General features: G+C 45.3%; 1 pseudogene; it reads left to right on the forward strand.

The window, feature by feature from the left end:
- The first annotated feature begins 384 nt into the window (after positions 1 to 384).
- LOC143640349 (inactive carboxypeptidase-like protein X2) overlaps positions 385 to 13,972 on the forward strand; it is a 91,270-nt pseudogene continuing 77,682 nt past the window's right edge.

Raw genomic sequence — 13,972 nt, forward strand, 5'->3', positions numbered from 1 at the left:
CACTACAGGAAACTGGTCTGCAGCCCAAAAGAGCCGCAGACACTTCTGGAATCTTCTGACTAATCACTGATTTCCTGACTCATCAGCCACTTTGTTACTGAATGATCTTGAGGAGACAGGAAGGCATAATGCTTTACCATATGGTCCCTTTTGCCCTTACTGCCTGGTGACTTTGGAAGGCTCAGTCCTTGAGCCTTAGTTTCATCATCTATAAAATGGGGATAATAACGCTGACCTCAGAGCCTTCTTTTAATATAAAGTGCAGTGCCTAACCCTGGTAAAATTTCAAAGCTGACGATTGTGATGGTGATGATAATAATGGTGGCAATGATAATGTTGATGATGGTGGTGAAGATAATAATGGTGATGCTAACAGTGGAGAGGATGGGGGTGGTGATGGTGGTGATGGTGATGACAATGATGAAAATAATGGTGGTGATGTTAACGGTGGTGATGGTGATGACAATGGTGATTGTGATGATGATGATGGTGATGGTGATGATAGTAGTGGTGATTATGATGGGTGTGATGATGATGGTAGTAGTGATAATGGTAATGGTGATGACGTTGATGGTATGATAATGGGCACGATGATGACAGTGATGGTGATAATGATTGGCATGATGATGATAATAGTGATGATGGTGATGGTGATTATGGTAATGGTGATGATGATGGTGATGATGATGGTGACAGTGATGATGGTGATGGTGATGATGATGGTGATGGTGATGGTGATGATGGTGTTGATGGTGATGATGATGGTATGATGCTCCTCTGATTGGATCTTTGCTCAGAGTCTCTCACTGACATCATTCCTTATCTTAGCTCTTTTCCCTCCTAACTCTCAGGCCTGAGTTCCTACTCCTACCAGAACTGGGACACTAACCATCTTCTATGGGAGGAGCAGATAGGACACAGGATAGGGGCCAGGATGCCCATTTGGCTCCTGCTGAAGTTGTCAAGCCCCAACCCCCATGCATAATTTCTCCAGAGTATGTATTTGCAGATTCATGCCACCAGAGGCGGGGTTCCAAAAGACAGAAGCTCAGTCCTGTGTCCTGTGTCCTGAGCTGGCAGAGGCAGGCACCATGTAGTCCTTGAGGCTCTTCCTAGCAGGCCCTCCCTGGAGGGTTTTGCCCGGAGCTACCCCCTCAGTTCCTGTTCACATCACAATTACCTCTGCTTGAGCCCCCCCCCCCAACATCTGGAAATGCCACCAACTTGAGTCCTTATTCATTTAAAGTGTAACTCTCCCTGGGATGGCCACACTTTCAATCGGGGCAGCCAGCCTTTCTATGAGTCCTTTGTGTCCCCTCTGTGTACTAGAGCATTAATAGCCAAAGTTTAGCAGGACCGAGGGCTTTGTGCGTGGGGCCTCTTGGCAAGCCAGTTAGCCCTATGGTCTCATACCACAGCCCCCTTCCTAACAGGGAAAGAGACAGCAGATGTCAGTGAAGTAGCTTGTAATAAATGCCAGAGCCAGCAGAGAGGTGGGGCAAGAGAATGCCAGGGGCTTCCTCCTGGCTCGGCTGCCTTATGCTTTTGCCCCAGGACAGCCTCAGCTGCTTCTTCTAATTTTAGGTGGCGAGAATTCCAGCTCGCTGCAGCCCGGCAGAATGTGAAGTCTGAGCATTTGGATCAAGAAGAACCTGAAATGGTCTCAACACACGGCCAACAGGACACACAGTTGCCCCACTTTGCACCAAGCTGGGTCTGAGCGAGAGGTGATACATGGCAGAAAACAGAGACACGGGAAGAAAGGGAGAAGGACAGTGGCCAGGCCTCCCCCTCCATGTGGGTGGGGGAGTGCAGGAAGAAGGGCCTCCTGCAGGACAGCAGAGATGTCCACACCTGCTTCTGTCCCCCCAGTAGTCCAGTTGGAGATCAGCCTCGCTGTTCAGTGTCGGCAGGATGCCACCCTGTGCTTGGGACCCTGAGGAGCTGAAAATGTCTCCCCCAGGCTCATGTCTACAGGAGCCTGTGACTGAGACTTTATGGAGAACTAGGGTCTTTGCAGATGTAATTGAGCTAAGATGAGGTTATGACCAGTGTGCTTAGGAGAAGAGGGGCCCTTGGATGTTCCTGAGTGGTTGACCATGGTCTCCAGCCCTTCAGAGCCCAAAGCCCCACCAGAAACCACCTTGCTTCACTATCTGTTGTGGCTCAAGTCTCCTGGGACATTCTGACCAGATTTAACCTTCCACACATTTAGAGATGACCATCCAGGGGTCAAGGGCAAAGGCCAGCCTGTCTCTGGTTAAGGTTGCTACTTTACCATATAGTAAGTACCTGAGTATATTCGTGTACACAAACCACAGTTCCACACACATACCCCCCACATCTGCACATGAGTTACATACATGTCAGCACACACACATATATGCATGTGAACACAGGGCAGAACATATACCCATCCCTGTCCCTATGAGCAGACATGGCTTCACATGTACATCAGTGTGTTGAATGTTCTGGGTTGTCCAAGGAGCCATAATGGAATGATCCCCTTCCCTTTCAGTCCCATCCCTTTCTCCTCTGCTGATTAGGGAATGGAGGACTGCGTCTCCCACTCCCCAGCCCTCCCTCAATGTCTGTGTCCCATCTTCAGGACACCCATTTGATCGAAAAACCTCATTAATTCATTCTCCTTGCTGAGATTACCAGTGGTCAAGTTGTACCCAAGGACGTGCCTGACCTCAAAGCCTGGTCTGTAACCCAGATATCCCGGCAAATTCAGGTTGGGTGGCTCCTGCCCTCACAGCCCTGTACATTGGAGAGGGCAGTGCTGGCTGCTCATTTTCTGGAACTGTGAAGGGCCTGTGATAATAGAGCATCAACTGCCCAGTTAAGGTCAAGGCCAGAAAGTGCCATCGTGAACCGTTTGGGAGCGTTCTTTCACTGACTGGCTGGAGCTGCTCGCTGGACACCTCCGCCTGCTTTTGTGATAACAGAAAAATTAAAATCATGTGCAGCTTTAGGGCATGTTTTGAATTTTCAAATCTTGACCCTTTAACCTAAGGTTGGAGCATCTGGACTGCTCCTGGGCTGGCTGGTGTTTGCGTGCACTTTGAGGTTCCTGGGGAAGTGGACACCAGAGCTGTTTTGAAGCAGCTCATGGAGTGGGGCTGGAGTGCCCTGGACCCCGTGGGCACCAGCATTCACCTGACCTCTCCTTGGGCCTGGTTGCTGGCAGTAGGAGGGCCACTGCCTTTGGAATGTTTGAGGCCCAGGATAAAATGAGAGGAACAAGAAGCAGGGTCCTCCAGCACTTGTCGGCCAGCCTGGGGACCAGTGAGAGGCTGATGGGCAGGTCTGGGATGCCCCACAGGTCCTCTTTGTGCACTTGGGCACAGTTTTCCCAAGAAAGCTGGCAAAGCCATTGGGTATTAGCTGCAGATCTTCCTTTCCAGTGGGTAGTGTTTCCCAGTGTGGGAAGGAGGCCCCAGGTGGTGGCCAAGTGTAAGTAGGGAACTCAGCTCCTCAGGGAAGAAGGGCCTCTCAGGAACACAGCCAAGGTGGCCCTGGGTGGCCCTGGGCAGAGCCTGGCATGGGCTGGAAGGCCGAGGGGGTTTATTGAGTCTGCTTCAGCAGGGCCTCTGCCAGGAGGAGACTATGACCTAGTGGTCAGGGCTGTGTGTCCCTAGACTTCTCGCTCCTTCCTGGTGATTATGGACGGGGTCTTTGGGGATGACAGGGCACTCAGGGGAAGGCCTGGTGAGGGCAGGGTGCTCACCTGGCCCTGGTGCACGCTGCCCTGCTTGTCCTGTAGGCTGTTACCAAAGCAGCTGATCTTGGACAATGGGTCACATGTGGGTGCCGTTTTACACTGAGTGCCCAAGAATCTGAAAGAAAGTGAGACAGCGGCTCCAGGTGGCAAATGAGGCTTCCTCCAGGGAGCCCTCCCATTCCTCCCCTCCTCGCCCTGCTGTTGGCTGGGACCTTAGTTTCCTGGTGACTAGATTCAGTCACTGTTTAGCAACCTCCCTTTTGTGAGAGGTCCCAGGGACTCTGATCCACAAAGCTGTGAATGGGCCCCACTAGGAAAGCCCCAATTCCCATCAGCCAGCAGTACACCAGCTCTCTCCCAGACCCGCCAGAACCCACCCTCCCTGACCCTGTTGGGGCTCTAGATACCAGCTCGTCAGATCCCCTCCCGCTAGCCCCTTGGACTTGCACTCTGAGTTCTGCCTGTCCTTGCTGTACCTGCTCCCCTGTCACCATGACAGCCCCTTCTCTGGTCTCCTGACAAAGAATCAAGGTGTCTTGTGGCCCTAAGTCTGCTGATCTTTGCAGGGTTCCCAGGCTCGGCCTCTGTCCAGCATAAGGACTACGCAGGAGGACTCAGTTTCAGGCAGGGTTACAGGCAGCTAGCTACCCAGGCTGCTCTGTGTCTGGATTCTGGCTGTGGGTATGTACAAGGCAGTGTTCCTCTGGTGAGCCAACTCCCAGAGGGTAACAGGAGCCCTGTTATCCACACTTGGAATATTCTACACTTTCTCCCTGGAAATAGTAAAATGCCCAAACAATGCTCAATGCCAGCTGCTGTGGTAATGTCCTTCCTGAGGAGGTTCTGTGCTGGAGTCTTATCAGCCTCGACCTTAGACGCTCAGCTTCTGGGAATAAAGGAACTCTCTTAGACATCACCAATGTGTCACTGGGCCTAAACCTGCCCACATAATAGTAACTTTATACTATGGGCAATGTGAACTACTGATGTCAATCACCTAATGTAACCTTTGGATATAAATAAAGCTGGCAGCTCCCATGAGCAGCCCCTTTTACTTTGTCCCTGCACCTTGCTGACTTCTCTGTCTCTTTTTGTTTTTCTTTACAGCTGGTGCCCGAACAAGGACCCTTCTGGGTGAACATGTTAACAGGGGAAGGGAGTAGCTTACCACCTGGAACAGGCTTTTGACGCACCTCTTTCATCGGCTGGTACTGATCCCTAATCAGTAAGCTATGGGAAATGCCCTGTCTGATGCTCAACATCGTCATCATCAGGCTGAACTTTATGATTTACTTCACAGGTGGACATACTGTAAGTAATGCTAACCTTGCTGCTTTGCTGGCAGGAATAGATTCTCTTTGCTCCTGGTACCCAGAAAGTGGTTTTTTATATTCCAAAGATTAGGAAGATACAGGGAAGGGGCTTCATGAGGAGCCATGGGCTCCTGTGCTTCTGCTGCAAACTTGGTTTCTCTGTCATGATGCCATTTCTAAACTTAAGCTTTGTAATTCTCAGCCCACACTCGCTTCCCCTCCCATGCTCAACACGCTGCCTGCTGCCACAATCCCAGAGCCTGGGTGTGGGGTCCCTTTAAATTATCTGCCACACTTAAATGCAACAAACATAGGAGTGAGGAGAATTTCATAATTTAGCAATCTGCCTATTAGGCTGAATCCCACTTGCCAATTAGAGCATGAACAATTAAAAAAGAAAAAGGAAAAAAAGACAATATAAACTACAACACCATGCTTTGAGAAAAAAATGGTTCCAGCAGTTTTCATTACTTCTTAGCCTCTCCCGGATCTCTGGTCTCCTAGCCTTATATTTAAAATGTGAATTACAGGCCTACAAAATATACCAGGCTTATAGAAAACCAGTTGAGACAAAAGAGGAAAAAAGTGTCCTTTTTAAATCCAAACTGCTTAACTGGCCATCTTAACTGTTTTCAGCCAGCTTTCTTAACCAGTTCCTCCCTAATGTTACAACACAGAAAGATAAAAGTTGAAAAATTCCAAATGTACAAGCTTTATTTTTATTTTTAATAATTTTATTAGTCGTTCATGGGCCTTTATTTTATTTACTTATTTATATGTGGTGCTGAGAATCGAACCCAGTGCCTCACACATGCTAGACAAGCGCTCTACCACTGAGCCACAACCCCAGCCCCATGGTTTATTTTCAAAAAACAATTTTTTTTTTGAGAATTTCAGACTTCCAACTGACTATTATCTGAGCTAAAGGTACACTCTAACCTGATGAAGAAGTTAATATTATGGCCATGTACATTGTTTAATATTCTTCATAAGTTAATGTATTTTTTTGATCAGTCTTATTTTATCTAACTATAAAAGTTTTTATATTCTGTCTTTGTCCAGAAGCCAATTTCTCCAGGGTTATCTCTCAAATACATTAAAAAATTTCTTTTACTAAATCCTTAGGAGGATATAGACATGGTGATGTTGGGGCTAAATCTGATAACTATTTTATCTGATAACCATCGAGGACAAATAGCTGGCTATCTGAAACCTCTGATTTCAGTGTCCATTGTGGCTGTTGAACTTTATACCTGACATTTCCACTTGTACAGGCCTGTCCTGTGTCTCTATATTAGGTACTTGGTATCAAAATTGGCATTTAGACAAATGAGTGCTCATAAATGAAAATTTAAACAAAAAACAAATCCAAATAATTTAATTCAAATCAAGTAATCAAATAAAAACAGATGATTTTAAAATTCTAACTCACAAATTTTTTTCTAGATGATCAGACAATTAATAAAGTGTTGATTTCTATAAATCTCTAAAATGTAATGTAGCATTCATTGCTTCTAGGATTTTTCTTTAACAGGAAACAGATGATTAATATTGTTAATAACATTTTTTCTGATATTATTTTTTACAGTTAAAATAAATAAATTAAATTTATCATAAATAGAATTAATCTTCATAAATATATTTTCTGAAATGGATAAATTAAGAAAGAAGTTTTAAATTGCTTTGTCTTGGTCTTCACTAAAGCAAGGTTACTAAGAGATAAAGTTCTAACAAGTGTAATTCTATATTACACTTGTTAGAACTTTATCTATCTGCAAAAGATTCAAAAGTTTCAACTATGTTCAATTAAAATACTGTAAAAAAAAACAAAGTATTTCATCTTAAAGGAGTAATTTATCTAAATTCAAAATTTTATAAAGGCTATTTTCAAATTATAAACTTAAAGGGAGAGAAAGATACATAAGATTGTTTATAATGGGGAATTAAATATAAGATGATTTATGATGGGAAATTAGATATAAGGCTTGTGGAGAAAATTAGACATAAGGTTCACAATGGAAATTGATATAAAGTTTTTATTAGGATATAAAGAAAAAAGAAAATGTTTCTAGATAAGAAAGTCTTTGTGTTGTAAAAGTTGAAACACAATAAGAGGGTCTGAAAAAGTGACAGGAGAGTCTTTGTAAGTGAAGGGTACATTTTAAAAAGTTTGTGTTTCCGATTAAATTGGTTATAATTAGCACAGTCCATTAAATTTATTTGAAATTTAAAATTCTGATATAAAGCAAAGTCTGAAACATTGGTCTACTCTTATCAGTAAAATTAACTTGTGTGATTTTAAAATTCTATAATTTTCTTTTATTTGTTAGGTTTGATTACTTGGGAAAGTTAACTCTTAAGGAAATTAAGATGTGTTTCTGTTCCAAAATCTTAAATGATTACTTTGTAACTGTTAAACAAACAACTGTTATTTAGGTTATAACAATATTGTTGACATCCAAAGCAACCTTTGTCTAGGTATATGTGTGCATCTGAGAACTACATCTAGTGTTGTGTCAAAGTTTAAAGACCTGCCTTATATCTGTTTGCCTTGACTAAGTCAATTTCTACACTATTCCCTAAATGTATAAGATATTTAAGGCTATTCGTTGATTTTTGTTAACCCATACAGATCTGTAATTATCATTACTATACACTCTGAATTCTAAAGTCTACAAGTTAAACTTAGTTAAATGGAAAGCTTAGGCGAACATTTTGCCAAATTGGTGCTCTCCAAACTAAAAATTATGTGTAATGAAAGTTTTATCAAAAAATAGGGCTTAAAGAAGTTATTGTTTGTCCAACTCAAACTATTATTTTAGAGTATTATGTTACATTCCTGATTCTAAATTTTTCTTCAAATTTAAACTTGATTAATATAAAAACATCAGTGTAATTATGAACATCAATATAAGTGTGATGCTGTTAACTTTTTCTTTATATTCTAAAAGTAGTCATAAAATCTTTTGAATATAAAGTTTAGGAGAAAGAATATCTTTTTTAATATTCATTTTTTTAATTGGACATGATATTTTTGTTTATTTATTTTTATATGGTGCTGAGAATCAAACCCAGGGCCTCGCACATGCTGGGTGAGTGCTCTAACACTAAGCCCCAACCCCAGCCCCAGGAGAAAGAATACCTTTACAAAGCCCGTGTTCTCCAAGTTAAACTCCTCTATAACAGTGGTCTATTATAAAAATAAAAAATTTAGTTAAAAATTTATTTGTGTGATTTTAGAATCCTATAATTAGATAAAAATAATCTGTGTTACTCTCTACAATGAGAGGTAAACCCAAATATACTTTAAATAGGCAATAAAGAAAGCCTGTTTTATTTATGGTTTTTATAATATGAGATGTAAAATTACTTTTCCTCTTTCCCACACAAGTGTTAGAAGCTCTCTTGTTTGATTTATATTTCAGATGTAATGTTAAGTTATGTTAACTGATTCACATAGACTCGAAAATGATATACAAAAACTTTATAAAACAATATTTAAGAAAGAGATTAAGATTATTTTAAAAAATAAAACACCTTACCTCTAGAGGCCACCTCACCTGAGTTACGATCATGCCTCTGATCACGTGAGAAAGATATGCAACTGCACTTACACCAGCAGGTCCTGTTTGGATTCTGGCTCCATGCATGAGACCTGTCAGTTATGGGTTGAATCAGGACCTTCACAACCTGATCCCCAAGTTTCACTTGACCTTGGATGAGGAGGATCCCTACCAAACAAAAAGACAATCACTCTCCTTGAAAGAGAAGGACCCCACAGAGGGCCCCAAGATACCTGACCTCCAGTGACTTGGGGAGATAGAAAATCGTTAACAGCCTCAACTCAACATTTGTTGGCTCAAAAGGTGTTAAAATGCACTCCAGAAAATCTGGTTACGGCTTTGTTTGCTAAACTTACACACAAAATTCTGTAAATGTTTTGATCCTGATGATGTTGTTTTGCTTTTGTACCCCAGCTATGGGAATCCAGAAAAAAAAAATCAGGCTCCTTGTTTATAATCGGATGTTTACCAATACTGGGATTTTTATGTTCTGCTTGTTACTGTTAATACCTACCCTATTTTAGGCCTCCACCAATATTAAAGAGAAAATAAGTGTTATTCATCCAAAAGGCCATACAAAACAAGACAGGGGAGCTGTCAGGATTGTAGCAGTGGATAGGTCCAGGGCAGCGTTCCTCTGGTGAGCAAATTCCCAGAGGGTAGCAGGAGCCCTGCTGTCCACATTGAAATATTCTATGGTTTCTCCCTGGAACTGTAAGATGACTCATGCATGCTCAATGCCAGCTGCTGCGGTAATGTCCTTCCTGAGGAGGCTCTGTGCTAGAGTCACGTCAGCCTCGTCCTCAGACACACGAGCAACCCCTTTTACTTTGTCCCTGCACCTGGCCTACTTCTCTGTGTCTTTTTGACTTTCTTTACACTCTGGGGAAGCCCCACATCCTGATCACTACTGTCATACAACAGACCCCCAGTCGAGAGGCGTAAAGCAATTTTTTATTCTCACAGAGTCTGTGGGCCAGGAACCTGAAGAAGCTGGGGATGGCTGGCTCCTCTTTTCTGGTGTTCAGGAAGACTGAGGCTGGCTGGAGTCTGGGACCTCTCAGGGTTCTCAGTGGGCACCTGAGGGCAACCTCTCTGTGGGCTGCCTTGGCTTCACAGCTGCTGGATGGTGTCCTGGCATGATGTCCCAAGAGAGCAGAGCTGCACGTCTTGACCTCACCTCAGCAGTCACTCAGGGCCAACACAGTAGCAGGATCAAGGGGAAGGGACAGAGATGCTACCATCAGGTGGAGCAGTGTCAGGACTAGGCTGTCAGAGGAGCTGTTGAGGCCATATGCACTGCTTTTTTTTTTGCTTTGTAGAAATATAATTTAATTGCAGACATTTAAACCCCATATTAAACATGCAGATTATATCTGGAAAACACAACCCACTGCCCCAGAGGCCACCAGACCATTCGCCCTGGCTATCTTTACAGAGGTACTGGAGAGATCAGGGACCAGCAGTCTGGATGGATTGGCCAGGTGTCTATGACAATCTCTGGGGTGGATCAAAGATCTCTGGTGACCACTTGGTTCATCACCCAGAAACCAGTTCACAACTGTGAATTAGTGGACTACGCAGCTGTTGCGGGAGCGATGGCAGGTGTCCGTCCAGCCCGCAGCCAGGAAGCTTGGCCGCTGCACCTGGAGCAGCACCCACCTGTCCCCAGAGGCCAGCTCAGTGCTGTACACATGGTCCTGGAGCAGGTGAGAGGCTGATCAAGGTTAACCCACCAGTCCTTCTTGGGCCCTGTGGAGCTGGGTGGACAAAGGAATGGAAATGTCTGGTACCTTCCGCCATCCCTGGGGCACTCTGAGGGGATGCTGGGAGCAGGTGGCAGATGTCACCATCAAGTGGGTGGAAACTAAAGCCATAAGATGCTGGATGAGGTTGTGGATGGGACTTGTTTGCATTCACCGGGGGATCACACTCCATGAGAGTCACATCAAGAGTGACAAGAGCCTGTTGGGAGTCAAGGAAGCAGGGGCTATGGGGAACCCCAAGATCATACAGAGCAACAGGCAAGAGCACAGAGGCCACCACCAACGGCTCAGAGAGAATCCCAATCTGCCAGTCACGAGCTGGGCAGGTGCTCGCAGTCCTGTGCCTTGTCCGCTCCTCTGCAGAGTGGGAGTGTCTGCAGGCGGAGGCCACAGGGAAGTAAATGAGTCAGTGGTCTGTGACTTGTCTAGAGTGGTGCCCGGCACGGCGGTGTCTGCTCTCCTCATTGTTCATGAGAGGCTGACTCCAGTCTCACCATGACCCAGGAGCCTGGTGCTTTTATCACGTCAGGTTAAGATCTAGTATCATCGGAAGGTGGAGCACAGGAAACCTCCAGAGGAGGGGCCCAGGGGCCTCAAGGGAGGTAAGGAGAGAGGGGAGATGTCTTTCCTGAGAAGGAAGCCACCTTCTCAGGGCCCAGAGGTGGCTGGAGCTTGGGCACACGGGGAGGCTCCTGTGGAGAAATCCACAGCTGGGTCCTGTTACGTGCCAGGCCCTCGGGGTCTGGGAACTCAACGAGGAGGTCTGCCCCTTCTCTGAGAGGCTCTATCAGTTAGGGCCCATTTGGCTTGGACACCCAGGAAACCAAAACAGCAGTGACTTAAGGAAGTTAGGGGGTTTTCTTGGCAAAACAGTAAATCTGCAGCCAGGCAGTGCAGGGCTGGTGCAGCCGCTCAGAAGCCACTGGGGACTTTATCTGATTTTACCTCCTGTCTTAAATTATGACTTTAGTCCCCATGGGAAACAATTTGGCTGCAGTACCTCCAGACATCACATTCATGTTCCAGGCAAGATGAAAGAGGAAGAGCAAAGGCCAAAACCAAAACAGAGCCAGGGTAGCTGGGTAGCTGCCCTTTAAAAAAGTTTTATCAGGGGGCTGGGGATATAGCTTAGTTGGTAGAGTGCTTTCCTTGCATGCATAAGGCCCTGGGCTCAATTGCCAGTACCACAAAAAAAAAGAAAAAGAAAAAGAAAGTTTTATCAAAGCTAGACTGGTGTGTACGGCTGGTTTAATGGAAAGAAGACCTGGGAAGGTGAGTAGTTACAATGGGACCCACTGCCACTTGAGTTCAGGTCAAGGGGGACAGATGGGGATGTAAGCAGATGATTCCAACAAGCTGTGCCAGGGACCATTGCAGAGGGATGCCCAGGACTCTGAGAAGCCATCAAGGGGCACCCACTGGGGAGGACCAGGGGGAGGAGGCAATGTCTGAGGTGAGGCTTAGGGACAGCGGGAGCTAGAAGAGGAGCAGAGCAGGGTGGAGGGAGTGGCTACCCCAGTGCAAGACTGGGCACTGGAAGATGGGATTGTTTCCCAGTTCTTCTCAGCCCCAGGGTTGGTGTGGGCCAGTGACTTTCTATGGCCAATGGGAAGTGATGGACAAGGCACAGGCACATCCGGTGTGCCCTCTGGCCCTCCTGTGATTCACCAGGGGAAGAGCCTGCCAGGACAGTGTCTCTACAGGGCAGGGCTCAGGGGCTGTATCCCAGGGCCCATCCATCCCTGAGATCCTGCTGTGGTTTTAAGCATTGGTGCATACCCCTGTCACTGGAATTCCACTGAGAAGCAATGCAAACAGGGCACGTTTGCCTAATGCATGATCTTGGAGCCTACCTTTTACTGCGACGTTAATGCCCTATGATAGGATCATGTCCGGAAGCTCCACGGGTTTGTTCAATTCAACACCTTCAGTTTGGGGAGAGTTTTAACATGTAGTAGATGGTCAATAGAGAGTTGTTGAGAGAACGAATGGGTGGGTGGTCTTCATGGTTGAGTGTGAGCTAGACAGGCCCTCAGAAGATCACACAGTATGAGGGGGGCGGGGGGGAGGGTGCAGGAACACCGTTCCTGCCTCTTCATTCCCTCGGTACAGATGAAGATGCCCGTCGCCTTGGATGTGTGGAACTCACCAATATTTTGGCATAGGCTTAGACTTCCAAGAGGATGTTTACAAATTAGAGTGTTTTTAGAATTTATGCATTTCAATCAAACTCACTCCACTATGTGGAATTGTTGTTGGATCTGCTCTCCTTCCCTATACACTAATTAGCAATCAAGCTGCCAATGTGTTCTGTGGATTCAGCGAAGGCTGACAAAGATGATCTTTGATTTACTTGAAAACAAAATTAATAAGTGTGTGCAATTCTTTCTAATAATCTCCATGGCTTAATGAGGCCTGGAAATTTGCCACAGAGCTAGGCTAGTGCTCCAGTCTTTCTGTCTTTCTTTCTTTCTTTTTGCTGTTTTTCAATGTCAGAGATTACACCTAGCTGAAAATATATATATATATTCAGGAGGTCATTCCCTGAGCCTCCCCACTGGCCCTCAGGTGTAAGGGAAAAGCACCAGATCTGGCTCCACCCTCTGTGGGAGGTGGGCTTTTGAGAACAGGACCCCACCCAGCCAGGCTTGAGGTTGCTAGCCCTTAAGCTCAGCACAGGGCTGTAGAGAGCAGGTGCTCAACTGTCTGGTGCTGAATGGAGACATCCGGGAATTGCATGGGAGCTGGAACCCTATCTGGCCTTTAATACAATTGGTCAAACTTACAGAAAATTTGGAATCCTCCAAGGTGGATATTGCCACATTTGATCTATCTCCCTCTGTATGTCTGTGAGCATATAGAGTGAATATATGTGTATAAATATATATTGCGATGTTACATATACATAATATGAATACATTTTTAGATATATAGATATATCCACATAAATCATTTGGACATAAGTTCAGACTATTATGACACTTCACCCCGAATCTAATCCTTCAGCACATATCTTCCAGGAACAAAGACATTTTCTTCATGTGACATAATAAAAATGACATACTTGGTCTCTGTCTCTTGATTTCTGGCACAGAATCCTAATCCCTTGGAATTTTTGGGGGATGGGTGTCTTTTGCTCTAATGAGAAGAGTCTTGGGCTCCTGGACAGCTACAGAATTGGGTCTGGTCTTTAGAAAGAGTGAGCCATGGTCAGAAGCTTAATGCTTCCTGTCTCATCCCCACACTCCTAAAGGGGGAGGGGGCTGGAGATTGAATAAGTCACAGTTGCAATGCCTACCAGCGGGATGCATAAAAATCCCACAATAATGAGATCCAGAGAGCTTCTGGGTTGGTTAAAACACCCCTGAGCTGAGAGGGTGGTGGTCCCCTACTTCAGTGGGACAGAAGCCCTGCATGGGGAACCCTTCCAGGCCTCCTCCAGTGTCCCTCTTCCTCTGGCTGTTCCTCTGTGTCCTTTATCATGTCACTTATAATAAACCAGTCAACACAAGTCTCCCTGGGTTCTGCCAGTCAGTCATTATGGCAAGTTGTTGATCTCAAGGAGGGGTTCCTAGGGGTCCTCCATTGGTGGCCACACCAGGG

This window comes from Callospermophilus lateralis, unplaced genomic scaffold, assembly GCF_048772815.1.
Source record: "Callospermophilus lateralis isolate mCalLat2 unplaced genomic scaffold, mCalLat2.hap1 Scaffold_190, whole genome shotgun sequence".
NCBI lineage: Eukaryota > Metazoa > Chordata > Mammalia > Rodentia > Sciuridae > Callospermophilus > Callospermophilus lateralis.